This window comes from Lepus europaeus, chromosome 1 (assembly GCF_033115175.1).
Source record: "Lepus europaeus isolate LE1 chromosome 1, mLepTim1.pri, whole genome shotgun sequence".
Classification (NCBI taxonomy): Eukaryota; Metazoa; Chordata; class Mammalia; order Lagomorpha; family Leporidae; genus Lepus; species Lepus europaeus.
The window spans coordinates 169,864,695-169,892,271 of NC_084827.1; the positions used below are offsets into that span (position 1 = coordinate 169,864,695).

At 38.2% G+C, this 27,577-nt stretch overlaps 1 pseudogene; it reads right to left on the reverse strand.

The window, feature by feature from the left end:
- Positions 1-3,725: 3,725 nt before the first annotated feature.
- On the reverse strand, positions 3,726-27,570 carry LOC133763540 (heterogeneous nuclear ribonucleoprotein A3-like; annotated as a pseudogene).
- Between the last annotated feature and the right edge of the window lie 7 nt (positions 27,571-27,577).

Sequence of the window (27,577 nt, forward strand, 5' to 3'; positions counted from 1 at the left end):
TTTATACTTTGGGTTATAATCCAGTACTATATACTTTTATTGCATAAATTATCCTACTTTTGACATTTGAAAGTTTTATGGGTTGGTGTTGATGTCCCATGAAATTCCAATATTCTTTATTTTATTTTACTTTATTTTTTGCATAGTCCTCACTTTCTGGTACTTCGTGGAATTTAAGATTCATTTTATATTTTTTGCAGTTCAATCTAAAATCAACCATTTCTTTAAGGACCTCTGGTTCCTTTGATGGGAGAATAATATGTGGAAACCAGTATCTGAGCACTGGTGATGACTTAGGCAAACAAGAAGGTAGCCAATGAAGAGCAGCTGAAGTTTGCCAGTACCTGCAAAATAGTCTCACATGAGCTGCAGTCCTACATGCACTACCAAAAATCTACCTTCTTCCATGCTATGCAGTTTCCAGGGTTTCACAGCTCAAGAGCTGGCACCTGCTAGAAGTGTCTAAAATAGCTGCAGACTGGGTTCCCATTCTATCCTTTATGTCATTATAATAAAATTATCATGATAATCACACACCCTCTCCCATCATGCACCTGGTTTCATGACAATTCTGAACTTTCCAAAAAAAAAAAAAAAAGAACATGGAAATAGGCAATATTCATGTCTTGTATCCAACTCCATCTCCCTATATAATTCCTTTCCAGACTCCACTCCCTATGCCTCCTGATAGTATAAAAAGGTAGCTCCAAAACTTGGAATGGGCAGCTTTCTCTTCTGAGGGTGCCCATATTGTCTCCTGAGTGTGCTCTTTCTCTTTGCCTTAAAGTTATTTGTCCATTCCTGCTCCCATTTATCTATGTCTCTTCTTTGAATACTTTTTTTTAAAAGAGATTTTTATTATTTATTTATTTGAGAGGTAGAGTTACATTTAGAGAAGAGAGAGAGAGGGAGAGAGAGAGAGAGGTCTTCCATGTGCTGGTTCACTTCCCAAATGGCCGCAACAGCCTGAGCTGAGCCGATCTGAAGCCAGGAGCCAGGAGCTTCTTCTGGGCCTCCCAAGTGGGTTCCGGGGCCCAAGGACTTGGGCCATCCTCTACTGCTTTCCCAGGCCATTAGCAGAGAGATGGACCAGAAGAGGAGCAGCCAGGACTAAAACTGGTGCTCATATGGGATGCCGGTGCTGCAGCTGGAGGCTTAGCCCATTGGGCCACAGCACCAGCCCCTCCTTGAATTCTTTCTCATGTGGAAACAAGAACCTGGGATAAGCCTAACCAGGGCCTCCCCTGTGACAGTATCACTTTCCTTCTGCCCACAGTACGTCCTTGAGCATGTTTGTGATACAGTGCTATAGGTAATTGTATTAGTCATTTTTTCATTACTATGCTTAAACACTGGGAGCAGGATACTTTATAAGGAAACGGGGTTTATTTTGGCTCATGATTCTGGATGGTCAAAGTATAGGGGCTCTACTGGTGATGGTCTTTATTTTGGCAGAATCCTGAAATAGCACAGAGCATGTCATGGAAACAAGGGCTGTGGATGTGTCTGTGTTTCTTTCCTCCTGTATAAAAACACACAGCTGGGTCAAGTTTCTACTTTAATACCATTAATGCATGACTTTGAGGACTAAACTCTGTGGGTCCCGGGGGACAAACTATATGCAAACTCCAGCAGTGATTAGTTCTATTATCTTTTATGTGTTTGGGAGTTCTTTTCTGCCACTCACAGTTCTTGCACACATGTGTCCTGATCAGTGTCATTTTGAAGGCTAAAGGAAACCGTCCACAGGTCTCCAGAACTATTTCTCTGTGCAGCTCTTTGCTCTCCATGCTGTGACTCCATTCTGGTAATCTGCTTTACAAATCCCAGCTGCCCTGGCCTTCTCCAATTCTTTTTTTTTCACTTTTATTTAATAAATATAAATTTCCAAAGTACAGCTTATGGATTACAATGGCTCCCCCCACCCCATAACTTCCCTCCCATCTCCCACTCCCTCTCCCATCCCATTCACATCAAGATTCATTTTCAATTCTCTTTTTATACAGGAGATCAATTTAGTATATATTAAGTAAAGATTTCATCAGTTTGCACCCACACAGAAACACAAAGTGTAAAAATACTGTTTCAGTACTAGTTATAGCAATAATTCACATTGAACAACACATTAAGGACAGAGATCCTACATGAGGAGTAAGTACACAGTGACTCCTGTTGATGATTTAACAATTTGACACTCTTGTTTACGGTGTCAGTAATCTCTCTAGGCTCTAGTCATGAGTTGCCAAGGCTATGAAAGCCTTTTGAGTTCACTGACTTAGATCTTATTTAGACAAGGTCATAGTCAAAGTGGAAGTTCTCTCCTCCCTTCAGAGAAAGGTACCTCCTTCTTTGATGGCCCTGTTCTTTCTACTGGGATCTCATTCGCAGGGATCTCTTCCATTTAGGTTTTTTTTTTTTTTTTTTTTTTTTTTCCCAGAATGTCTTGGCTTTCCATGTCTACAATACTCTCATGGATTCTTCAGCCAGATCCGAATGCCTTAAGGACTGATTCTGAGGCCAGAGTGTTGTTTAGGACATCTGCCATTCTATGAGTCTGCTGTGTATCTCGCTTCCCATGTTGGATCATTCTCTCCTTTTTAATTCTATCAGTTAGTATTAGCAGACACTAGTCTTGTTTATGTGATCCCTTTGACTCTTACACCTATCAGTATGATCAGTTGTGAACTGAAATTGATCACTTGGACTAGTGAAATATCTTTAGTACATGCCACCTTGATGGGATTGTATTGGAATCCCCAGGCACGTCCAATTCTTAAATACCTTACTCTACTTAGACACCACCAGGCTCTTTCATGTCCTGTCTTGCACTTCAGTGTGCAGGCACAGAAAATTAAAAGAAGAAAATTAGTACTTGACCTGAAGAAAGAAAATTAGAGTCAAGAAATAAATATTCTAGGGAGAAAAAAACATCAATTCAAAACAATACAATTGGGAGGATTTAAATACACGCATGAATGAGATTTTTGGGGGCACAGATTTTGAGATTTTTCTTTTGAAGGTAATCTTAAAGCTATTAAATTCACAAATATGCTAATTTAAATACCCAAACCTATTTATATAAAATACACAATGCAAACAATTATGTATTCTCTCCACATGTCAGTGACCATTCACATCATGGTTTGGAAATGGGGAGAATAGATTCTCCTTCACCCTCAAGTCAGTAGGCATTTCTTTACAGTAAACATTAACAAAATTCATATAAAACAATAATTAACAATGATCTTCTTTACTTGTTAACTTCCAAGGAAACACCTTCAAAACTGCATTATGTCAAATTTTCTGCACTAAAATTCAGAAAAACTGAACTACACAAATAATGAAAGCTAAAGATTCCTTAATTTTTTATTCCTGGTACCACTACCACAATTTACAGGGCGATATACCTGATGTAATGAAAAGACAAAAGAAAAGACAAAGCTACAACAGATACATGGCCTTAGGAATATACATCTTACTGACAATTCACTGTATTAATCAGTTGCTACACATTTTACAAACTGTGGCTATGACAGTACTGAACAAGAAGAGTTTTCTGTTTAATCTGCTGTAACTTTTCTGACTATGGACCATCATTCCTTCTGTGGCAGATTTTTATAGTTCCTCTAATGCATTTGGGACAAGTGTCTCAAAGTAACTGGCATCTTTCCTGACAACACCTTATTCTCTCTACTGCTGAGAACTGTAGCTCATTTCTTCCGTTTTTAGAACCTCCATCTACCATATTCACCACTTGCACCACCAGATCCATAACCACCACCATAGGGACTGCCCAAGCTTCTTCCAGCAAAACTGCTCCCTTTCATGGGTCCATAATGTGATTGCTGTTGTCCATTATAATTGCCAAAATCATTGTGGTTTCCACCACCACCATGGTTACCACCTCCAACATCCTCTCCTTTAGACTATCCATCATGTTCCTCTACTACAGCCACCATCTTGGTTTCCATATCCTGATTCTGTACCACCAAAGCCTCCTTTGCTTCTATACCCAGGACCACCACCAGAGTTGCCACCGTCACCTCCTCCATAACTTCCTCTGGGGCCACCACCTCTACCAGCCAAGCCTCCTTTTCCACTGAAGTTTCTGCCAACGCCAAAATTACCTCTACCACCTCCAAAGTTCCCTCCATGACCCATATATTTGCCAGATGTGACGGCAAATTATTTTTCAGCCATCTGCTGTGCTCAGACTTGGTTACTTTCAGTTCGATCTGCAAGAAATACGCTGCAAGCCTTGTAGTATAAAGAAACAAGCAGTTTATTTAAGTGGCAAATTTTAAGCAGGATAGAAAGAGAGAGAGAAAGAAAGGACGGGGTGGGGGAAGTCTCTAAGAGTAGGGGACTTAACCCGGGAATTTACCACTAGGCAATCTTCACACAGCACCGGAGAAGGATCAATACTGAGAATCAAACAACATCAGTAATCATCATGGACACGTGCAACGTTCAGCTTCACTGCATGTTCTCCTGGGATGAAACAGCAGCAGCAGTAGAGGCTTGCTCCGGCTCCCTTTTAAAGCCCCAAGAACAAAAGGTGGCTCATTGCTGATATTCGTGGCAAGCAGTGCGTCCAGTCCCGGACCTTGGCCAGAGAGCCAGGGTGACAGGCACGTTTCAAGATGTTCCTCAGACTCCGCCCAAGGACATGCCATTCTCTGCCTTGTTCTCCCCTCAGGAACTGGCCAGGTTCCAGGGAACAGAAGAAGATCACTCAGCAGCAAGTTGTTTACTAGAACGAGCCTGGACACAAGCCTCCCCATCCTAAAGAGCTGTCCTTACACCAGATCCCTTTCCAAGGCCACTTAGTGACCCAGCAACAGACTGTATCTTTTGTTTAGAAAGGACCTTTTTCACTTCACCACTATGCCTGTAAATAGTGTAGTATTTATGAACAACTATTCTATCAACTGTATCATGAGCATCAAAAGTTACAAAAGCAAATCTTTTTCTTTTCCCACTCTGCCTGTCTTCCGTAGCTTCTATGGCTTCAATCTTGCCGTACTTCTCAAAGTAGTCTGTTAAATTATATTCCTCTGTATCTTCTTTAATACCACACCAAAAATCTTCTTCACTGATAGATGGGCACTAGGTTTTATCGAATCCTCTCTAGAAACAGCTCTCATTGGTTCTACAATACGCCCATCAACCTTGTGTGACGGAGCACACATTGCTGCATCCACCTCTTCAACACAAGAGTAAGTCACAGAGGCCAGCGCTGTGACATAGCAGGTAAAGCCACCACCTGCAGTGCCGGTATGCCATATGGGCGCCAGTTCGTTCCCGGCTGCTCCACTTTTGATTCAGCTCTCTGCTATGGCCTGGGAAAGCAGTGGAAGGTGACCCAAGCCTTTGCGCCCCTGCACCTGTGTGGGAGACCTGGAAGAAGCTCCTGGCTCCTGGCTCCTGATCAGCGCAGCTCTGGCTGTTGAGGTCAACTGGGGAGTGAACCAATGGATGGAAGACTTCTCTCTGCTTCTCCTTCTCTCTCTGTGTAACTCTGACTTTCAAATAAATAAATAAATCTTAAAAAAAGAGTAAGTCACAAAACCAAAGCCCCTGGAATGTTTCATTTGGGGGGCCTCTCTTTACCACACAATCTGTGTGTGTGACCCATTTCTCACAATGTTCTCCAATTATCATCTATTGTTTCAAAGCTTAGATCACCAATAAACAGTTTCCTCAACTGCTCTGGTTCTGTTGTGTCACATCCTTCCTCCCCTAGGCAGCAGTTCCATATGGGATCCAGAGGGAAGAGGCTGACATTTTTTAGCATAAGAAAATATTTATGGTAAGTGATAAATTTTAAGATATGAGGTCTTATTCTTTATAAATTAAATTTCTCTTCCTAGAATAATGAAAATACTTTTGTTACATTCAAAATTTGAAGCTTACTAAGTTGCAGGTTAAGAATTGGATTTTAAAGGTCATACTTACCTCTATGGCAGTTTAAAATTTTTTTTTAGAAATTCTCATTGCAATTCCAAAACTTAATTGAAGTCTGTCTGTAATGGATTGAATGTTTGATTCCCTCAAAATTTGTATGTTGAAATATTTTCAGGAGGGAATTAGGCTATGAAGGTTGAACCCTTGTGAATGGACATAGAACTCTACTGTAAGGGACTCTGGAGAGCTTGCCTATTACTCTCTTTTCACAATGTCAGAATACAGTGAGTTGTCTGCAGCTCAGAAGAAGGCCCATGCCAGCACCCTGATCTCAAATTTCCAGCCTACAGAACTCTGAGGAAACAATTTCTGTTGCTACCAAGCCACGCTGTCTATGGTATTTAATGGCAGCCTGAACTGACTACATTATCTGAAAGAAAAGAGATAGTAAGACTGATTTCTCATACAAGAGAAAGAGAGAGATCCAAATATACAGACAGAGAGTGAAAGATGTGATAAAATTGTCTTCTAAATTAATGCACATATTTATATTCATTTTATATATAATATTAGTAGAATTTTAATACTAATGGGACTTTGACAGATAAGTCTGCAATATATCTGTAAGAATTATTATATGAGAATAACCAAGGTGAAGTTTACAAAGGAAAGTAAGTATATACTACTTTCTACAAGAGCGGAAATAAAAAAATAAAACCAGTTAAGTATCTCCTCCAGTCATTTGTCTAGTCATTGCTATAGCTAAATGCAAATAAAAACATGTTTTGAACTCCAAATCTATAGCTCTCCAGAGTGTGATGTACGCAATCATGATAGATGCTGTGATGCCTCCAAAATCATCCTTCAGGATTGAATCATTGGTTATGTAGAGTGTTGGAGGGTGCAAGATACTCAGAAAGATTATACTGCCTTAGGTTGGCTGCAGCCATTACCAGTTAATGTAATATTGCACAGAGTGTGCCCTTTGCCTTGGAAAACTTTTTAGGCTCCTGTACCTGGAGTACCCCCATGGTATTAAATGTGACCTTTTTGAAAGTACATTGTACTGAATTTCATCTTCTGGTCAACCCTTCTTCCCTTACTCATTTCGAAGTGTTGTTTTGGCAACACTTCCCAGAAAATTTACTGCATGAAAATCTGTCTCAGAGCCCATGTCTTGGGAAACCAGACTGTATGTTCTATTCCAAGGTAGTCCTAAGGAACAGATTCAAAACCAGAAATTTAAATCTGGGTCATCCTTTGCCAACATGGATTGCTTCACTGGCAGGTGGAACCTATGATATGCTCTAACAGAACAGTTGTAAAAATGATCTCTGGGAAAAACTAGAATGGGATGCTGGGTAGGGTAATGCAAAAACTGCTGCAAAACCTCATAGGTTAGGGAGGTGTGGGCAAATAGCAGTTATAAAGGCAATAGAGTCAGAGAACTATTGATGCATAGGGCAAAGTCAATGAAAACTGATGTGATGAATCAACAATTTAAGGTAAAAAAAAATGAGTCCCCTATTTTGCAGCTGGAGGCCAAAAACAAAAACAAAAAAACCTGAGAGTCAGGTCTGGATATAATGATAAGAGTAACAAAGCTATAGAAAAGCTCGAATGTTCTTCTTTTGCATATCTGTTATTGCAAGGTCAGGGCCATAGTTAGAAATGTCTAGAAATGACAGTTGTAATGAGGATGCCTGAATTGATGAGACCAGAATATCAAATCCCAAGAAACCAGAATTCACTGGATCTACATAAATGGCCCACTGCTGTCAATTAACAGCTTCTGCTCTCTCTCTGCTTGAGGATATAGAAGCTGACACAAGGTAAATTGTGATCTTTCTCCATGTTTCCTGCTGGGTGCCAGATTAACAACAGGTTATCACACTATAATCTTGTCAGTATATTTTAGCATATTTTGCTAAAGGAGAGAAATGCTATTTCTTGAAAGTGTTGCAGGACCTAGTCAAAATATGAAAGCTGAGGCCCAAATACACATATGGGTCTGGATCTTGAGAGTCCCAGATCATGGTTCTGAGTTGGGAAGGCAGAATATAAAGTTGTGTAATGGAATATTTATTGTTATGATAATTATTATGATATAGAATTTTACAGTTTATAAAGGACTCTAGGAAATATTGCAAATATACTGCTTTATTGGTACTTGGAGGATTGGAGAAAATGAGACACACTGCATTAGAAGAAGAAATTCCGTAAGTGCTATGTGCTATAAGTCTCCAAAGGTGGGCATGCTAGTGTAGATACACCATTTAAGGGCAGAAAATACACCACGTTCTTTGAGAGGGTCTTGGGACACTTTGTTTGCCAATATTAGAACACACAGATGAGAGGGATACCACTCTCATGAAGTCTCTATTTTCATGGTATCTGTCTCCTGCATATAGAGGCAATAATGTTATTAAGGAGGTGATGTAATAGAACTAGAATTAATGACAAAATGGACAATACAGTCCCCAAATAATACAGGTGGGTGTGGCATCTTTTGTATTCAGGAAGCAAGATATGAAAAATTATAATGAGCACCAAAATCAAACAGCCAGCCTGGCTTTCCTGCAGAAAACTATGGAGATGGCTAATAGAACCTGGCTTTGTTTAAAGCCTGAGAGACATGCAGACAAGATTCTTGTTCAATATATACCATCATAAGGGATCAAGGGCACATAATAAGGATGGTGAGGAAATAGAAAGTCATAAACCTTTACCTCATTTCTGACTTGAGGTAGTTTTCAGGCTCACAACACACTGATGGAAAGAGAGGCTGAGTTTGCCTTCATCTAAGCTGTCCTAGTTTCTGCCTCTCCTGATGCTCCAACAGATAAACATGCTGACAAGCAACTGCCTTCCTGAAATGGCATCATCCCTTGAAGAGACAAAGCATTCATGTTTTGGTTCTGGATATTAGTGGAAATGCTTCCAACATTTCCCTATTAAATATGATGCTGGCTGTGGACTTGTCATATATTGCGTTAATTGTATTGAGAAATGTTCCCTCTATACCCAATTTGCTTAAGGTTTTGATTTAATATGAAAATATATTGTATTTTATCAAATGCTTTCTCTGCATCTATTGAGATAATCTTATAGTGTTTGTTCTTCAGTTTGTATTCATTTCTTCTAGATTTTCCAGTTTGTTCGCATACAGTTATTTGTAGCAATTCCTAATGATTCATTTTATGTCTGTGGTTTTTGTTTTTAGATCTCCTTTATCATCTCTGATTTTATTGCTTTGGGTCTTCTTCCTCTTTTTTTGAGCTAATGGTGTATCAATTTTGTTTATTTTTTCAAAAAAACAGCTCTCAGGTTCAGTGATCTTTCATTTTTTGTTTCAAAATTGTCTACTTCTTCACTAATTTTAATTATTTCTTTCCTCCTACTAATTTTGGGTATGGTTTGTTCTTGTTTTTTGAGGTCCTTGAGATACATTGATTGCTCATTTATTTGATGCCTTCCCAATTTCTTGATGTAAGGATTAATTTCTCTAAAATTCCCTCTTAACACTGCTTTTGCTGTATCTCGTAAGTTTTGATATGATTTATTGTCATCTTCATTCATTTCCAGGAATTTTTAAATTTCCCTTTCCATTTATTCTATGATGCATTGATGGAAGTGTGTTTTTCAGTCTTTATGTGTTCTAGAGATTCTTATGTTGTTACTTCATTCCATTGTTGTCAGAAAAGATACATGGTATGATTTCAATTTTTATGAACTTGTTGAGATTAGCTTTATCACATAGCACATGGTCTATCCTAGAGTAAGTTCCATGCACTGATGAAAAGAATGGGTATTCTTTAACTGTGGGATGAAATGTTCTGTAGATATGAGTTAGGTCCATTTGGTTCATAGTATGGAATAGCTCTATTGTTTCTTTGTTGATTTTTTTGTCTAGTTGATCTGTCCATTGATGAATGTAGGGTTGTTGAAGTCCCCCGTTACTGTTTTATTATAATCTATGTCTCCTTTTAGATCCATTCACATTTGTTTTAAATAGCTAGGCACCTTGGCATTGGGTGCATATGAATTTTATTGTCACATCTTCCTATTAAATTGATCTGTAATCGTTACATAATGCCCTTCTTTGTTTCTTTTAGCACTTTTTGGTTAAGGTCTATTTTGTCTAATATTAGGATGGCTACATCTGCTTGTTTTTGCTTTTCAATAATCTGGAACATCTTTTACCATCTTTCATTTTCAGTTTTTATGTATCTTTGTTGGTGAGATGTGTCACTTGTAGGCAGCAGAGAAGGGTCTTATTTTTTAATCCATTCAGCCAGTCTGTATCTTTAATTGGAGAATTTAGGCCCTTTATATTCAAGGTTATTATTAAGTAATGATTTAGTTAAACCGTTTTTCCATAAATATCTCTATAGTTTGCTTTGTATTTCCTTTGCACTTTTACTAGGAGATTTTCTGAATTCACATTTTTTCATAATGATGACTATCATGCTATCTTTCTGTGTATAGCACATTCTTTAGAATCATTTGTAAGACTGGATATATAGTGACATATTCTTTAATTTCTGTTTGTTTTGGATGGTCTTTACTTCACCTTCATAGATACAAAACCAGAAAAAAATGCTCACTTTCACCATGGCTATTCAATATTTCTTGAAAGTTTTAGGCAGAGCATTAGGTAAGAAAAAGAAAATCAAGGTGGTGTAAATTGGAAAAGAGGAAGTCAAATTATCCCTGTTTGCAGATGACATGGTCCTGTGTATAGGAAAACCAAAGGACTCAACTCAGACTATTGGAACTCATGAGAGAGTTTGACAAAATGGTAGGACATAAAAGCAACACTCAAAAAATCAACAGCCTTTTTATACACAAACAATGCCATAGCTGAGAAAGAACTTGTAGATCAGTACCAATGATAATAGCTACAGAAAATTTAAATATCTTGGAATGAATTTAACCAAGGATGTGAAAGACTTCTACAATGAAATTTACAAAGCAAAAAAGAAATAGAAGACATACAAAAAATGAGGAGAACATTGTGGAAACTATGCAAGACATAAGCATAGGCACAAACAATCAAACAAACAGGCAATCAAAGCCAAAATTGACAAATGGATTGGCATCAAGCTAAGAAGCTTCTGCACTGCAAATACAAAGTGAAGAGACAACTGAGAATGGGAGAAAATATTTGCAAGCTATGCAATTGATAAAGTATTCATATCCAGATTCTATAAAGAGTTCTAGAAACTCAACATCAAAACAAACAATCCAGTCAAGAGATGGGCAAAGGACATGAACAAGCATTTTTCAAAGGTTGAAATTCAAATCAGACATATGAAAAAATGATCAGGATCATTAGACATAAGTGAAATGAAAATAAAAATTGCAATGGGGTTCCACCTTACCCCATTAGTTAGAATAGCTAAAATCCAAATATTAGAAAACAATGAATGCTGGTGATGATGTGGGGGAAAAGTTACCCTAATCCACTGTTTCAGGAAATGTAAATTAGTGCCTCCTTTATGGAAGACAGTATGGAGATTACATATAGATTTGAAAGTAGATCTACCATATGACCCCAGGCATTCCACTCCTGGAAATTTGTCCAAAGGAAAAAATATCATTTGTACTCCCATGTTTATTATAGCTCAATTCACAACAGCTAGAATATGGGATCAATTCAAATGTCTCTCAACTGATGAATGGATAAAGAAAATGTGGAATATATACACTATGGACTATTACTCAGCTGGAAAACAAAGAATGAAATCCTGTCTCTTGCAATAAAATGGATGCAAGTGGAAACTTGTATACTTAGTGAAATAAGCCAGTCTCAAGGAAACAAATATCATAAGTTTTCTCTGATATGTGGCACGTAATATAGAATGCAAAAAAATGTACAGGAATGAAATGGCCACTTTGAGATATGATTGCAATTTTTAGCTCATTTATATACTCTTGTGGAACTTTTGTCTTTCTTCTTTTTACTAGTTGAATATTATTAGTGGTGAATTAAGCCTGTGAATATGGAGTGGTTTAAAATTGTGTCCTTGCAAAAACTGATGAAAATAAGGGAGGGAGGAAGGAGGAGTGTTGGGGAGCAGAGGAGTGAGTGAAGTATGGTTGTCTTCTTAAAACTGTAGCTATGGAATGCATAAAATCTTTCCTCCTTATATTAATAAAAATGTTAAAAATGAGACAACAACCAATTGGTGAACGTTGATTATATTGGACTAGTTCCACTCTGAAATGAGAAGTATCCTGACCGGGGTCGGTACACATTCTGGTACTGGTGTTGTTCCTGTTCTCATGGCCAGTACCATGATGTGAAGGTTTATGTTACTTGACTTCTGACAGAGTCTTTGATGTAGAATACTGCACACAATCCTCTCAGGCTTGGACACCTATTCTACAACAGAAGAAGGGAAACTGTGACACATGACCATAATACTATCATGTAACACACTATCCAGAAACTGTTGGGATTGTAAAACAATGGCCTATGTAAAATCTGGTTTTCTAAGGATGTGATTATTATAGCTGTATATTATTTTAGAATGTATTATCTCCTACTCATTTAGTTTTATTATAAATGGTATAAGCTATCCCTTAAGATTAAAGCTCATTTATTGATGGATATGTAGAAATAGGAATGAAGGATTAGCAAAATATTGGTTAGGGCTAAGAGACAATAGTAATAACAGTAAATGTATCTGATCTCAATATGGAAACCATTAGGCATCACAGCTATAATTTCTTCACAGCAGAAGTCAGCTCTCTCTTTTTCTTCTGTTTTTATTTTAAGGAGCCTAGGCAGAGAGGCCAATTGCTATTGTTTATGTATATCATGGTTGTGCATCATGGTCTTTTTTAGGCAGGAAGAGGTCTAGTTTTCCAAAGTCCCTAGTGTTCTCCTTGGTTTTCATTGTGAGAGGACATCAGGATTTACAACATGAACAAGCCAACACGGAGTGGAAAATGGGTAGGTATAACTCTCCAAAGGAAATTGTATAACTATTAGTTAATGGAGAAAGTGATACTAGATCACCAGAACAACATCAGTTGACCTCTGAATATATATATTATATATGTTTTATATATATACACTTAAATATATATAAATATACATAAGTATATATTTACATATATTATATAGATATATTGCATATAATGTATATAATATATATACAAATGCTTGTTCATATCCTTTGCCAATTTCTTAATATATATAATATATATAAGTATATAAGTATATCTATAGTATATATAATTATATATATATGAATATATATAATTATATATACACACAAACACATATATATTTAACTACTCTTGAAAACATACACTCAATTATTTTTGGTCAATGAATATTCTGTTGGATACATTGAACAGCAAGTTCTGCTTGATTGTTTCCTTTGGTGCTTGGGAAAAGTCACTCTTTCATTGCCTTGCTCTGATAGCCCATCTCACCTTGACAGGTGAGACAAGGCTTTGTTCTGCTGGGAATTCTCCACAGTTGGCTGGATGCTAATGAGAGTCAAGGCACAGCATTGAATGCTATTTTCATTAAGTCAAACTTATATAATTGTCCATTCCAAATTTAAAAAATTTCTTTCTTGCTTTTTTTTTTGACAGGCTGAGTTAGACAGTGAGAGAGAGAGACAGAGAGAAAGGTCTTCCTTCCATTGGTTCACCCCCTAAATGGGCGCTGCGGCCAGTGCGCTGCGCCAATCCAAAGCCAGGAGCCAGGTGCTTCCTCCTGATCTCCCATGCAGGTGCAGGGCCCAAGCACTTGGACCATCCTCCACTGCCTTCCCGGGCCACAGCAGAGAGCTGGACTAGAAGAGCAGCAACTGGGAAAAAATCTGGCGCCCTAACTGGGACTAGAACCTGGAGTACCGGCACCGCAGGTGGAGGATTAACCAAGTGAGCCGCGGTGCCAGCCAAAAATTACTTTCCATTGGGACTTTTTTTTTTATTGTTTCTTTATCTTCCTGCCCTAGAAATGTTAGAACAGCCTAAACCTGGAATCTGAAGAGATGCCATTTGTGTTTCAAGGAGTGAAAATACTCCATTTGTTTTGGCTTGCTATTCTGTTAGACAGAATCTACAACTTCCCCAGTTTTAATCCTAGTGGGGAATTCCAAAGCAAACTGTTTTTCCAACATTGCCATGTTCTAAATTCTCCATTTCTCACAGCTCCTCTGGCTGCCTCTCTTTCCATTCTTTTTCTTCACAATAGTCCTTAATTTGTATTTTCTACCCAAGACTTAACATTTTTCTGTCTTTCTCCAAGTCCAGATAAATAATAAAGGTCTACTTATTTGCATCACAAAATCCTGTCTTGTGAAAGGACATTTAGTAAGGTTCTCTTTTTTTATTTATTTTTTATTTTTTTAAAACTTTTATTTAATGAATATAAATTTCCAAAGTACAGCTTATGGATTACAATGGCTTCCCCCTCCCATAACTTCCCTCCCACCCGCAACCTTCCCCTCTCCCACTCCCTCTCCCCTTCCATTCACATCAAGATTCATTTTCTATTCTCTTTATATACAGAAGATCAATTTAGTATATATTAAAGATTTCAACAGTTTGCACCCACATAGAAACACAAAGTGAAACATACTGTGTGAGTACGAGTTATAGCATTAAATCAAAATGTACAGCACATTAAGGACAGAAATCCCACATGAGGAGCAAGTGCACAGTGACTCCTGTTGTTGACCCAACAAATTGACACTCTAGTTTATGGCGCCAGTAACCATCCTAGGCTGTCGTCATGAGTTGCCAAGGCTATGGAAGCCTTCCAAGTTTGCCGACTCTGATCATATTTAGACAAGGTCATAAAAGACAGGGTGAGGATAGTAACCAATGATCCTAAGAGTGGCATTTACCAGGTCTGAACAATTATACAGCATTAAGTGGGGAAGAGGACCATCAGTACACACAGGTTGGGAGTAGAGCCATTGGTGGTAGAGTAGAGGTTATGATTACGAAGGAATGAGGCCCAAGTGTGCTAGACAGGGTCTAGAACAAAGGACAGAGTTATTGTTAGAGGAGCTAAGAAAGGTGCTGTCTAAGCTACAATTAAGTTTTCTGATTGAGAGGCAAATAGAACCTGATAGAAGGGGCTTGATAATAATCTGGTGGGCTTTAGGCCTTGTGAGTTAAGAGGCCCAGACCTATCTATCTCTTCACATGGGGTATATCCTAAGGGAGGTGTGAACCTCCTAGGGGAAGGCACTCTGTTGACTTTCATTACTTGGCTGGCCTGGGAGGAGAGCTGGCCAGGTAAAGGCAGGTGGCATCTCTAACAAGAAATTTACAGTTCTACCTGCAATGTTGCTGACCCTACTTGACCATCCCCTCAGCTGCAGTGGTCCCTTTGGAAGTTGGGCTGAGTGAAGGGCTTTTCAGCTTAGAGCCAATAAGATCTGTGGCTCTGACCTGGGCATCCTTCGACTCCAGGGCAGGTCCATTTCCAGTGATCCAACTCTTGGCAGAGCTGCCAGGGCTCTTCACAAGCTGACTTCTGCTAAAGCCCAGGCTATTAATGGCTGATCTGTACAGTGATCTGCCCTCAAGCAGACCCAATAGGCCAGTCCACTGCAGTGGCTTTCAATGTGGTAAGCCTGGGCTTCAGCAGAGATCAGCCATTAATAGGCCTGCCACCCATTGCTTCTGATGCCGAGCTTTCTTTTCCTCCTGGTTTGTGTTCAAGCAGACCAGAGGATGCAAGTCAAGGGAGTGCCCGTTTCCCATCTCTAATCTTCGGTGGCCTGAACTACAAGTCTATAGTCACAGGCATGTTCTGTAGTAGTTTTTCTAAGGTAGACAATGCCCATGAGGAAAATTATATTCTCACTTTAAAACTTTCTTTCCCTTTGGTCTAAAGGGAGGTTTTTTCTACTTATTGTTTACTTTGCTGATGGCGAAGTAAATCTGGCTATGAGATTATAATTTAAGCTCTTATTTTGTCTATGCTATTACAGAAAAATGTTAGCCATCTCTTTTATAAGGTCTAAAGATTAAATTGTGCATCCTACAGATTAGTAAGGTTCTTTTAAAAATGTCCATTCTTGATTGTAGTTCAATTCATAAATGTCATATCTGTACTCTAAATTTTAGGTAAGACCAGGAAATTTATGGAATAACCTGGAAAGCAATAGCAAGAAAATAGTATATCACTTCCTCGAAATTATTCTAGCTGTTCATGCCTTGTTCTCAAAAGCAGTTTCAAGAGAATGGTAACATAGAGTTTCCTGATAGAAAATATGTTTTGCTGAAGGACAATGAAATCATACTATACTTAATGAGAATGCTTTTAAATTGTTCCTGTTTCTTCTTTCAGGTGATGCTTGAAATGCATTTATTCTATTCTCTTGGTACTATGACAGGAAAGAAATTGTATTATTATTTCTACCACCTAGGGAAAAATAGCTGATTAGCTAGTTTTGACTTTTAGACTATTCTCAAATCATTCTCTTGGAACACATTATTTTGCCCTTATTTTCAATGACAGAAATAGGGCTGTCACATGCTCTCCATTATTGCTAATGACTCCTCTAATGATTTGATGCCTGATGCTTTCCATTTTTATTTTAGAAAGTGCACCAACTACTGAGACTAAGTCTGTTTATCGTTCATTACAAATTTCCCCTGAGGCAAGTGTTGTTTAAAGAAGTATAAATAAATAAATAAAGTTCGTAGTATAGCCAGTTAAAAGTGGACTGAAATCAAATTAACATTTATGCCTCCAACAGAATATAACTGAATGTATAGTGTTTAGTGTGTAATTCAATATTAGTACTTCTTAAAAAGTGTAAAAATAAAAATACAAAATAGATGAGTAATTGAATAGTAATGCTTATGTTCAAAAATAAGTAAGACAGCAGAAATTGTACTCAACTGATATTTTTATTTATGGGTACTGAACTTAATTAGGATCTCATATATGAGTGACAGGAACCCAAGTACTTGAGCCATCATCTGCTGCATCCCAGCACTCATAAGAAGGTGGATTGGAAGTTTAGGAGCCAGGACTTGAACCAGACACTCCCATATGTGATTTGAATGTTCCAAATGATGTCTTAACACTATGCCAAATATTCACCCCAACTACCAATCTAGTTTAGATGTTTTTATAAATAAAGTTTTATTGAGATATGTATTTCTTATAGCTGCTTTCATGTTACAACAGCAGAGATATTTTGTTACAACAGAGATATACTTTCAATTACTTGCTCATAGATTCGCTGCATTTACCATAATTGACCTGGGCTTGTTAATCTCTAACACTAGGGTTTAGGAGTGGGTATGGCAGGAGACCTCTTTGGCCTCCACTTTTAGCCACATTAAATACCGCCTGATTGGCAACAGTTTTTCATTGTAACATAGATATTCAGAAAAAAAAAAAAGGATTCCAAATTGTGTATTTCAATTATTTCCTATGTCTTTTAGCATCTTCTGTGATCCTGAGTACAATCTGGGGCTGAAATTGGCTATTGCTGAGGAACATGGACCTCATACTGTCATGGCTTATCAAAATCTACCCTGGTTTCTGATGTTTGCTATAGTTTCAGCAGGCTCAATTAATTTCCATGGGAATGAGTCATTGAGGAGCAAGTGCCACATGAAGAAATCAGGAATTGGTCAACCATCTCTGGTCAATGACCTTGTGCTTCAAGAGGGCAGATCCAGATGGTACTATTATAAAGAAAAGGAGTCAGCTTTGGAGCTGTGGCAGACAAGGCTCAAGGAACAAGAGCAATGGGATATTTTGTGTTATAGGAATGGGTATACTCACCAAATGCCATGTTCTGTTATTTACGTTATTAGTACCAAACCAGCATTAAGTGGTATTGGTTGATTGCCTTGGGTTATGCTCTTTTGTGTACTTTTTCCAATTGTATCTAGGTTCTAGAACTTTGTTGGGATACATGTGGCTGGTTTATGGTACACCAGAAACAGCCCAAAATCTTTTGCATTTGAATTGGGTCTTGTATATTTATTAGATAAGCATTGGATATGGAGTTCAGAAATCCAGACAGTAGATTTCTGTTTACTAAAGAGGACTAAATCACCAATGAATGTATAAGAATGGGGATATTATTATAAGAAGTTATACCATGCTCTTGTGTTTTGTGGTAAAAAACTTCAAGGAAATTGCCGTCAAAAATAAACAAAATTAAACAAAAGTTTGTGTCCAGAACACCTTATCTGTAGAGCAATGTCATCCAATAAACATCCATTCAATTTTAAATTTCAGCTATTCACATTAAATAAAAAACAAAATAAAAATAACACGTAGAATTAATTTTAGCATGTTTTATTCAAACAAATATGTCCAAAATGTTATTGCTTTAACATGTTAACAATATAAAAATTTTCAAATGAGATATTTTATATTTTTTCTTAATTTTATGAAACTCAGTATGTATTTTAGGCTCACAGCACATCTCAACTTGGACCAGCCACATTGCAAGTGTTCAACCATAGTGGTGCTGAGATAGAGAAAAAAGAAGTTTTGAGGATGAGTTGAATTGAGAATTTGTTGCAGAGATAATTAGTGTTTCTCATACATCCCATTTCTCAGACATGCATGCACCCATCCTTTTATCCCAGGGTTCCCTAAAGTTAAATTAAGAATAAGCAATTAACTTTTAGCCAATGTGATGTGGAAAGAAATCATATAAATCATTTCTAATCCAGATTCTTTAAATCATCCTATGCAGTTCTCTATTCCTCTGTTTTCATTTTTTATTATTAATTTTAAATTTGTAAAACAAAAATTGTGAAGTGGCAATGGAGTTTCCATACTCTCTATGATGCATTTCCCTTATTAACGTCTTTTTTTCTTAAATGACAATCTAAGCTGTGTGGTCCGATACCCACTCACCTAGATTCTGATTGTGATGTGAGTGGTAATGAGCTTCTGTTATGACGATCTACGATATTTCAGGTCTTGTCTGTTTCATCAGCAATAACTGATTGCCTTCTATATGAAGAAATAACTACTGCTTAGACATAGGAAAGGGAATATCAAGAATGGGATTAAAGATACTAATTGAATAACACACAAAAAGTTTTGTCTTGTGGAAAATAGAAGCTGAGGGAAAGAAAAGAAAAAGAACATGTTATTCTTATCCAATAAGAATTTATCCTTACAAATGTGAAGAGAAATGGGATCAAGTTGAAGAAGAAAATTGAACTTTATAAAAGTCATCTAAGATCTGTTTGAAAGGAAATGGGAGTATCAGAAAAGGAAATAGAAATAGCAACTTGGAGGATGTGGAGATATACCCATAACCATCTGCCACAGGAAAAAGCATGGTGGAAAGGATGTTTCTGCTACCTTAAATAAGTTGTAATTTATGCAAGTCCTTGAAAAAGTCAAATTCTGAATGTAGGTGAGATTTTGGAAGAGTAGCACATGACCAAGGGCATATTGTCTGTGAACTTTGCTTGAAGAAAAATAAAAATATTCATATCAGGATGCATGAACTCAGGACCAAAAGGATATGGAAAAATTCTTTTAAATATCCAGATTGACACCAAGGAAAATAAAGAAAAGTTGAAAAGAATATGAGGACTTTAGGTGCTGAAACTACAAATTACTATAGTTTGCAAAACTACAGGATTATGGAACAGGCAAAAGTAAATAAGTTTCATCCCTAATGTGGGAAGAACAGAGTGTCATATTTTACCTCTTGCTAACATACATCTGCATAGTTGTGAAAGTGTCAAAATTTGGATTTTAGTCCTAATCCCTCCATTTTTTAAGTTTTGTTTTTATTTAAAAGTGTGTGTGTGAGAGAGAGAAAAAGAGAGGGAGGAAGGTAGGATGGGTGGGAGGCAGGGAGGGAGAGAGAGAGAAAGAGAGAGAGAGAGAGAGAGAGAGAGAGAGAGAGAGAGAGAGAATCTTCCACCTGCTGATTCACTCCCCAGGAGGCTGAAACAGCCAGGGTGAAACTAGGAGCTAGGAGCTTCATCCAAGTCTCTCACATAGATGGCAGGGACCCAAACACTTGGTCTGTCTTCTGCTGTTTTGCCCAGGCCATTCGCAGGGAGTTGGATTCAAAGTAGAGTAGCTGGGATTCAAACTAGCACCCATGCTGGATGCTGGTGTCACAGGTGGCAGGTTTACCCACTATGCCACAATGTCAGCTCCATCCTTCTGTTTTCGTTAGTTTTACTGGCAAAATAATAGTTTGAGAGTTGGCCATAGAATTTTACTCAAGGAAAAGCTTTGCCTTTTTTGAAAAAAGTTTTAGTGTATTTAAATTTGAAGCTGCAGTACTCTAATGGTGATCTTGATATACCGAGGTGGACAAAGAGAAAGCAAAGAATAATTTTAGGGAAGATAAAACAAAATGGATGGTTGGGAAAAAGGTAAATTAGGAGACAAACCACACGGTATTAGGCAGGCAATCTGAGGAGAAATACCGGACAATGAGTAGTTTCTCGGACCTGCCAGAGAAGATACATTTTAAAGAGCACAGTTCTGTTACCTAACTCCCTGATATGTCTCCTTCACGCTTCCCTTAGCATCTAATATGTAATAATGCAGATGCCAAGTGAATTGGTTTTTGAAGAAAATAAGAACATGGAACTCTGTTTCATGTGGGTCTAAGTGCAGGGGTAAGGACTCAGGGAAATTATAGGGGCTGACATGTCAAGGAGAGAAGGAATTCAGAGTTAAAGTGGAACAGATTATGAGAGATCGTTTTGACAGCTTCAAGGTCTGGAGATCTGCAGGACCCTTTTGAGGACTACTGGTCATTCACGATGGGCAAGAGGTGACACAAGACAATTGTATATAAAGTTCAGGGGACAGGGTGACTTTTTTCCAACTTCAAGTTGTCTAATCAATTTTCACTGGTTTTGTGTTCTGATTTATTCTGGTTATTGTCACTTCTTTTCATCTAATCTGATACTGCTCCTATCCAAGATTCCAGTCTCTCTTGCTGGGACTTCTGTTATAATGTCCCAGCTGGATATTCAGACTGCTGATTTTTTTCTTTCAAACCCCTTTCAGTAGAACAGCTACCAAGTTCCATGTGTGTGGGCTCAGTGATGATGATACATGTGTCAACGATGGCTTGATGGCTTCTGATCATCATCAAGATGAGCAAACTCTAGAGCATCTCTGCTAGTCCCTAAAGATTCAGTTGGGTAAATGGACAAAAAAGGGCACAGTGAGTCTCTGTGATAAAATTTAGGGTACAGAACATGATTTCAAAAATATTTATTTGAAATGCTAGGAGAGAAATAGAAATATGTATATATATGTGTGTATGTGTGTATATATATATATATATATATATATAGAGAGAGAGAGAGAGAGAGAGAGAGAGAGAGAGAGATGCCTGCAATAGCAGGATCTAGGCCAAATCCAGGATCTGGAAACTCAAACTGACCACCCACGTGAGTGACAGGAATCCAACTATTTAAGTCACCACCTGCTGTCTCCAAAAGAGTACATTAGCAGGAAGCTGGATCAGAAGCAGAAGAACTGGAGCTCAAACCCAATTGCTCTAATATGAGTTGCAGGTATCCCAAGAAGTGTCTTAACTAACAGGTCAAATCCCCAGTCCAGAATATCATCATTTTTCTGGAAACATTATTTCATAAATGTGGGGAACCACAGGCCGACTGCTCGGGACAACCATTTCCTGTGGCCTGGCTCACTTAAACTGAAACAATGGACTGAAGTACATCCTATTTGTCATGCAGGACTCAAACTGAAACAATACTTTGAGGAACCACATCCTGTTTTTCATGCCCATTTTTAGTAATCGGGCTGTGGACTATATAAGAGGGGCGCCTGGGGAGACAAGAAAGGAGAGAAGAGGAAGGAGAGAAGCAATAAAGAAAAGCTGAAAAGCGCATGAAACGTGGTGGATTCTGCTTACTATACGGATTTCGGTCTTGTCGAGAACCCGTAGATTTCCGACACATAAAGAAATTGGATAAAATAGGCTGGCGCCATGGCTCACTTGGCTAATCCTACGCCTGCGGCGCCAGCACCCCAGGTTCTAGTCCTGGTTGGGGCACCAGGTACTAGTCCCGGTTGCTCCTCTTCCAGTCCAGCTCTGAGCTGTGGCCTGGGAGGGCAGTGGAGGATGGCCCAAGTGCTTGGGTCCCTGCACCTTCATGGGAGGCCAGCAGGAAGCACCTGCCTCCTGACTTTGGATGGGTACAGCACCTGCTGTGGCGGCCATTAGGGGAGTGAACCAATGGAAGGAAGACCTTTCTCTCTTTTGTTTACTGATTCCATTTCCCTTGGGTAAATTCCCAGGAGTGCGATAGCTGGGTCATATAGTAGGGCTATTTTCAGATTTTGTAGTATCTCTATTCTGTCTTCCATACTGGCTTTACCAGTTTGCAATGTCCTCTAATAATTTGATGGTGTCAGGACATAGATTTAGATCTTTAAATCATGTTGAGTGGATTTTTGTGTAATGTGTAAGGTAGGAGTCTTGCTTCATTATTCTGCATGTGGAAATCCAGTTTTCCTACCACCATTTTTTGAAGAGACTGTCCCTTTTCCAGGGATCAGTTTTAGCTCCTTGGTCAAATATAAGTTGGTTATAGATGTTTGGATTGATTTCTGGTGTTTTTATTCTGTTCCAATGGTTTATCCATCTGTTTTTGTACCATACCAGGCAGTTTTGATTACAAGTGCCTGGTAGTATATATTTTTTAAAAAAGATTTATATCATTTATTTGAAAGACAGAATTATAGAAAGAGGTAGAAAGACAGAGAGAGAGGTCTTGCATTCACTGGTTCACTCCCCAAATGGCCGCAATGGCTGGAGCTGAGCCAATCTGCAGTTAGGAACCAGGAGCTTCTTCTGGATCTCCCAGGTGCAGGTGCCCTAGGACTTGGGCCATCCTCCACTTCTTTCGCAGGCCATAGCAGAGAGCTGGATCAGAAGAGGAGCAGCCGGGACTTGAACCAGCACCTATGTGGGATGCTGCCACTTCAGGCCAGGGCTTTAACACTTTGTGCCACAGCACCAGCCACATGTAGTATGACTTGAAATCTGGCATTCTGATGCCTCTGGCTTTGTTTTTGTTGTATAAGATTGCTTTAGCTATTTGAGGTCTCTGGTGCCTCCACATGAATTTCAGCATCATTTTTCTAGATCTGAGAAGAATATCTTTGATATATTTTTTTAAATATTTATTTATTCACTTGAAAGTCAGAGTTATAAACACACAGAGAGAAAGAGGTCTTCCATCCGCTGCTTCACTTCCTAGATGGTTGCATCAGCCAGAGCTGCGCCAATCCAAAGGCAGGAGCTGGAGTTTCTTCCAGGTCTCCCACGTGGGTGCAGGGGCCCAAGCACTTGGGCCATCTTCTACGCTTTCTCCTGCCATAACAGAGAGCTGGGTTGGAAGTGGAGCAGCCAGGTCTCGATCCAGCACCCATATGGGATGCCGGCTCTGCAGGTGGCGGCTTCACTCACTACGCCACAGTGCCAGCCCCTGTCTTTAGTATTTTGACTGGTATCACATTGAATCTATAAATTGCTTTCAAAATAATGGACATTTTGATGATATCGATTTTTCTAAACCATGAACATGGAAGATTTTTCCATTTCTTGGTATCCTCTTCTATTTCTTTCTTTAATATTTTGTAATTCTTATCATAGAGATCTTTGACAACATTGGTTAAATTTATTCCAAGGAATTTGATATTTTTTGGTAGCTATTGTGAATGGGTTTGACCTTAGAAGCTCTTTCTCGGCCATGGCATTGTCTGTGTATACAAATACTGTTGATTTTTCTGTATTAATTTTATATCCTACTACTTTATCAAACTCTTCAATGTGTTCCAATAGTCTGTTGGTGGAGTTTTTTTGATCCCCTATCTATAGGGATATTTTGACTTTCTCTTCCCAATTTGTGTCCATTTGATTTTTCTTGCCTAATTGCTCTAACTAAAACTTCCAGGACTATATTAAATAGCAATGATGAGAGTAACATCCCTGTTTGGTCTGGATCTCAGTGGGAATACTTCCAACTTTTCCCTGTTCAATATGATGCTGGTTGTGGGTTTGCCATAAATTGCCTTGATTGTGCTAAGGAATGTTCCTTCTATACCTAATTTGCTTAGTGCTTTTATCATGAAAGAATGTTGTAATTTATTAAATGCTTTCTCTGCATCTATTGAAATAATCATATGGATTCTGTACAGTAGTATGTTAAGATGATGTATCTTTTTGCTTTTGATTTCCATTTGTGTTGAATATCTTATTCTATCCTTTCATTTCAGTCTGTGTATATCTTTATTGATGAGGTGTGCTTATTGTAGGCAGCATATAAATGGGTCTCCTTTGTTTTTTATACATTTAGCTAGTCTGTATCATTTATTTGGGGAATTTAGTTCCTTGATATTCAAGGTTATTCTTCATAAGTAATGATTTTTTCTCATCATTTTTCTATGGATAATCCTAATGTTTGTGTTGATTCTCTTTGTTATTTTACCAGAAGGCTTTCCACCTTCACATTCTTTTGTGCTGCTGATTGTCTTTCTCGGTTTCTGTATGTAGAACATCTGTTAGTATCATTTGTAAGGCTGGATGGGTGGTGACAATTTTTTTCAATTTTTTCTTGTTTTGGAAGGTCTTTATTTCACCTTCATTTATGAAACAGAGCATGGCTGGGTAAAATATTCTGGGTTGGGAGTTTTTTGCTCTAAGAACCTAGACTAAATCTCTACATTGTCTCCTGGCCTGTAAAGTTTTCTATTGTCAATCTGATGAGAGTTCCTTTAAAAGTGACTCAACAGTTTTCCCTTGCAAATTTAGCATAGTTTCTTTATGTTTTACTTTTTTTTAATCCTTTTTGTTTAATATTAACTTTTGACAAGTGAACAAATCAATTACAAAGCAATGTATTACAGAGAATGGAAAAGCAGCGAGTAACATCTGGAAAAAGATGACAAAGTGTTAGGAAATGGAGTATTTTTGAACATCATTTATGAAAATTATTTATAAAATGACCTATTTTATTCTCAGAGGGCTTGTGTACTTTTTAAACATTTATTTAATGAATATAAATTTCCAAAGTACAGCTTATGGACTACAATGGCTTCCCCCCCCATAACTTCCCTACCACCCACAACCCTCCACTTTCCCGCTCCCTCTCCCCTTCCATTCACATCAAGATTCATTTTCAATTCTCTTTATATAAAGAAGATTAGTTTAGCATATATTAAGTAAAGATTTCAACAGTTTGCACCCACATAGAAACACAAAGTGAAACATACTGTTTGAGCACTAGTCATAGCATTAAATCAAAATGTACAGCCCATTAGGACAGAGATCCCACATGAGGAGTAAGTGCACTCCTGCTGTTGACTTAATAAATTGACACTCTTGTTTATGGCATCAGTAATCCCCCTAGGCTCTTATCACGAGTTCCCAAGGCTATGGAAGCCTTTTGAGTTCACCAACTCTGATCATATTTAGACAAGGTCATAGTCAAAGTGGAAGTTCACTCCTCCCTTCAGAGAAAGGTACCTCCTTCTTTGATGACCTGTTCTTTCCACTGGGATCTCACTCGTGGAGATTTTTCATTTAGGTCATTTTTTTTTTTTTGCCAGAGTATCTTGGCTTTCCATGCCTGAAATACTCTCATTGGCTTTTTAGCAGGATCTGAATGCCTTAAGGGCTGATTCTGAGGCCAGAGTGCTATTTAGGACATCTGCCATTCTATGAGTCTGCTGTGTATCTCGCTTCCCATGTTGGATCATTCTCTCCCTGTTTTATTCTATCCATTAGTATTTGCAGCCACTAGTCTTGTTTATCATTATGATCAATTGTGAACAGAAATTGATCACTTGGACTCGTGAGATGGCATTGGTACATGCCACCTTGATGGGATTGAATTGGAATCCCCTGGTATGTTTCTAACTCTACTGTTTGGGGCAAATCAGCTTGAGCATGTCCCCAATTGCACATCTCTTCCTTCTCTTTTTCCCACTCTTATATTTAACAGCGATCACTTTTCAGTTAAGTTTCAACACTTAATAATAACTGTGTATTGATTACAGTATTCAACCAAAAGTATTAAGTAGAACAAACAAAAAAATACTAAGAGGGATAACATATTAAGTTGTTCATCAACAGTCAGGTGATCAAGTCAGTGTTTCTCATAGTGTTCATTTCACTTTAACAGGTTTCCTTTCGGGTGCTTGGTTAGTTGTCACTGATCAGAGAGAACATATGATATTTGTCCCTTTGGGACTGGCTTATTTCACTCAGTATAATGTTTTCCAAATTCCTAACAGGGATCATTTTTCAGTTAAAATTTAAACACCTAAGAATAATTGTGTGTTAATTATAGAGTTCAACCACTAGTACTAGAACAAAAAAAAATACTAAAATAGATAAAGTATTACATTGTACATCAACAATTAGGACAAGAGCTGATCAAGTCACTGTTTCTGATAGTGTCCATTTCACTTCAACAGGTTTTATTTTGAAAGTTTGATTACAATGTGTGGGGGTGAGAATCTTTTCTGATCATGTCTATTTGGATTTCTGTGTGCTTCCCATATTTGAGTTTCCATATCCTTCTCATAATTGCGAAAATTTTCTGCTATTGTTTCTCTGAATGGTTTCCTAAGCCACTTTTTTTCATGCTTCTAGGAATTCCTAAGGCTCATATATTTAGTCACTTGATGATGTACCATAGATTGCAAGCGTATTTTTCATTCTTTGTATTTCTTCCTGTCTTCTAGATCCTATATTTTTTCTTCTGCCTCATTGTTAAGACTTTCTGCTGTATTTTATTTGTTTTTTTATTGAGCACTTAATTTTCAATATTACATTTATTCCTTTTGAATATTTCTATTTGCTGAATTTCTCATCCATGTCACAGACAGATTTTCTAATTTAATTTAACCATTTAGCTGTATTCTTTTCTATCTATTTTAGTAATCTTACAATCATTTTTAAAAAAATTATTTTTCAGGAGTTTCATCAATCTCCAGTTCTTAATATTCCAACATTAATGCATTATTCTGTTCCTTTTGAGAAGTCATATTGCCTTCCTTGCTCATGTTTCTTGTGCTTCTACATTGATTTTTATGCATCTGGGGGAATCTCTTGTTACTATTTCCTCTGGAAGATTCTTTTTCTTTGATTGAAGACTTTATTCTCTGGAAATGTGCTTCTGGAACTTGGTGGAGTGTCCAAGACTTACACTTGAGTTCCAGGAGTGTGTGCTGGTTTGGATCACGGAGCTATGGCAATTGTTTTTGGGTGGGCAAGAGGCCAGTGTAACACACAAGAAGTGGTAGAGCACTTCTTGCTAATGTCAGTGGGAGGAGGGGATGATGGAGCCAGGTAGTATCTTCAGAATCCCAACCCTTTTGTGAGCCCTAGTGAACCAAATGACTCACAGCTAAAAATGATCATGGTGCCAGCACACCACACCCACTTAGGCACCTGCACCACAGAGAACACCCTGACCCATTCAAGTGTGTCCCCCAATCCCTCTGCAAGATGCATCCCCACTGTACGAGGAACTCTGAGGCTCTGCAATCAGAATGGGCAGGTGCTCAGGAATCCAGCCAAGATCCATGACTCTCTCAGGTCTGTGTCCTGTGCCCAGAACTCCCATAAGGTGCAGGAGATCTGCTCTTCCCCATGAAAGCTGCCCCATCCTGATC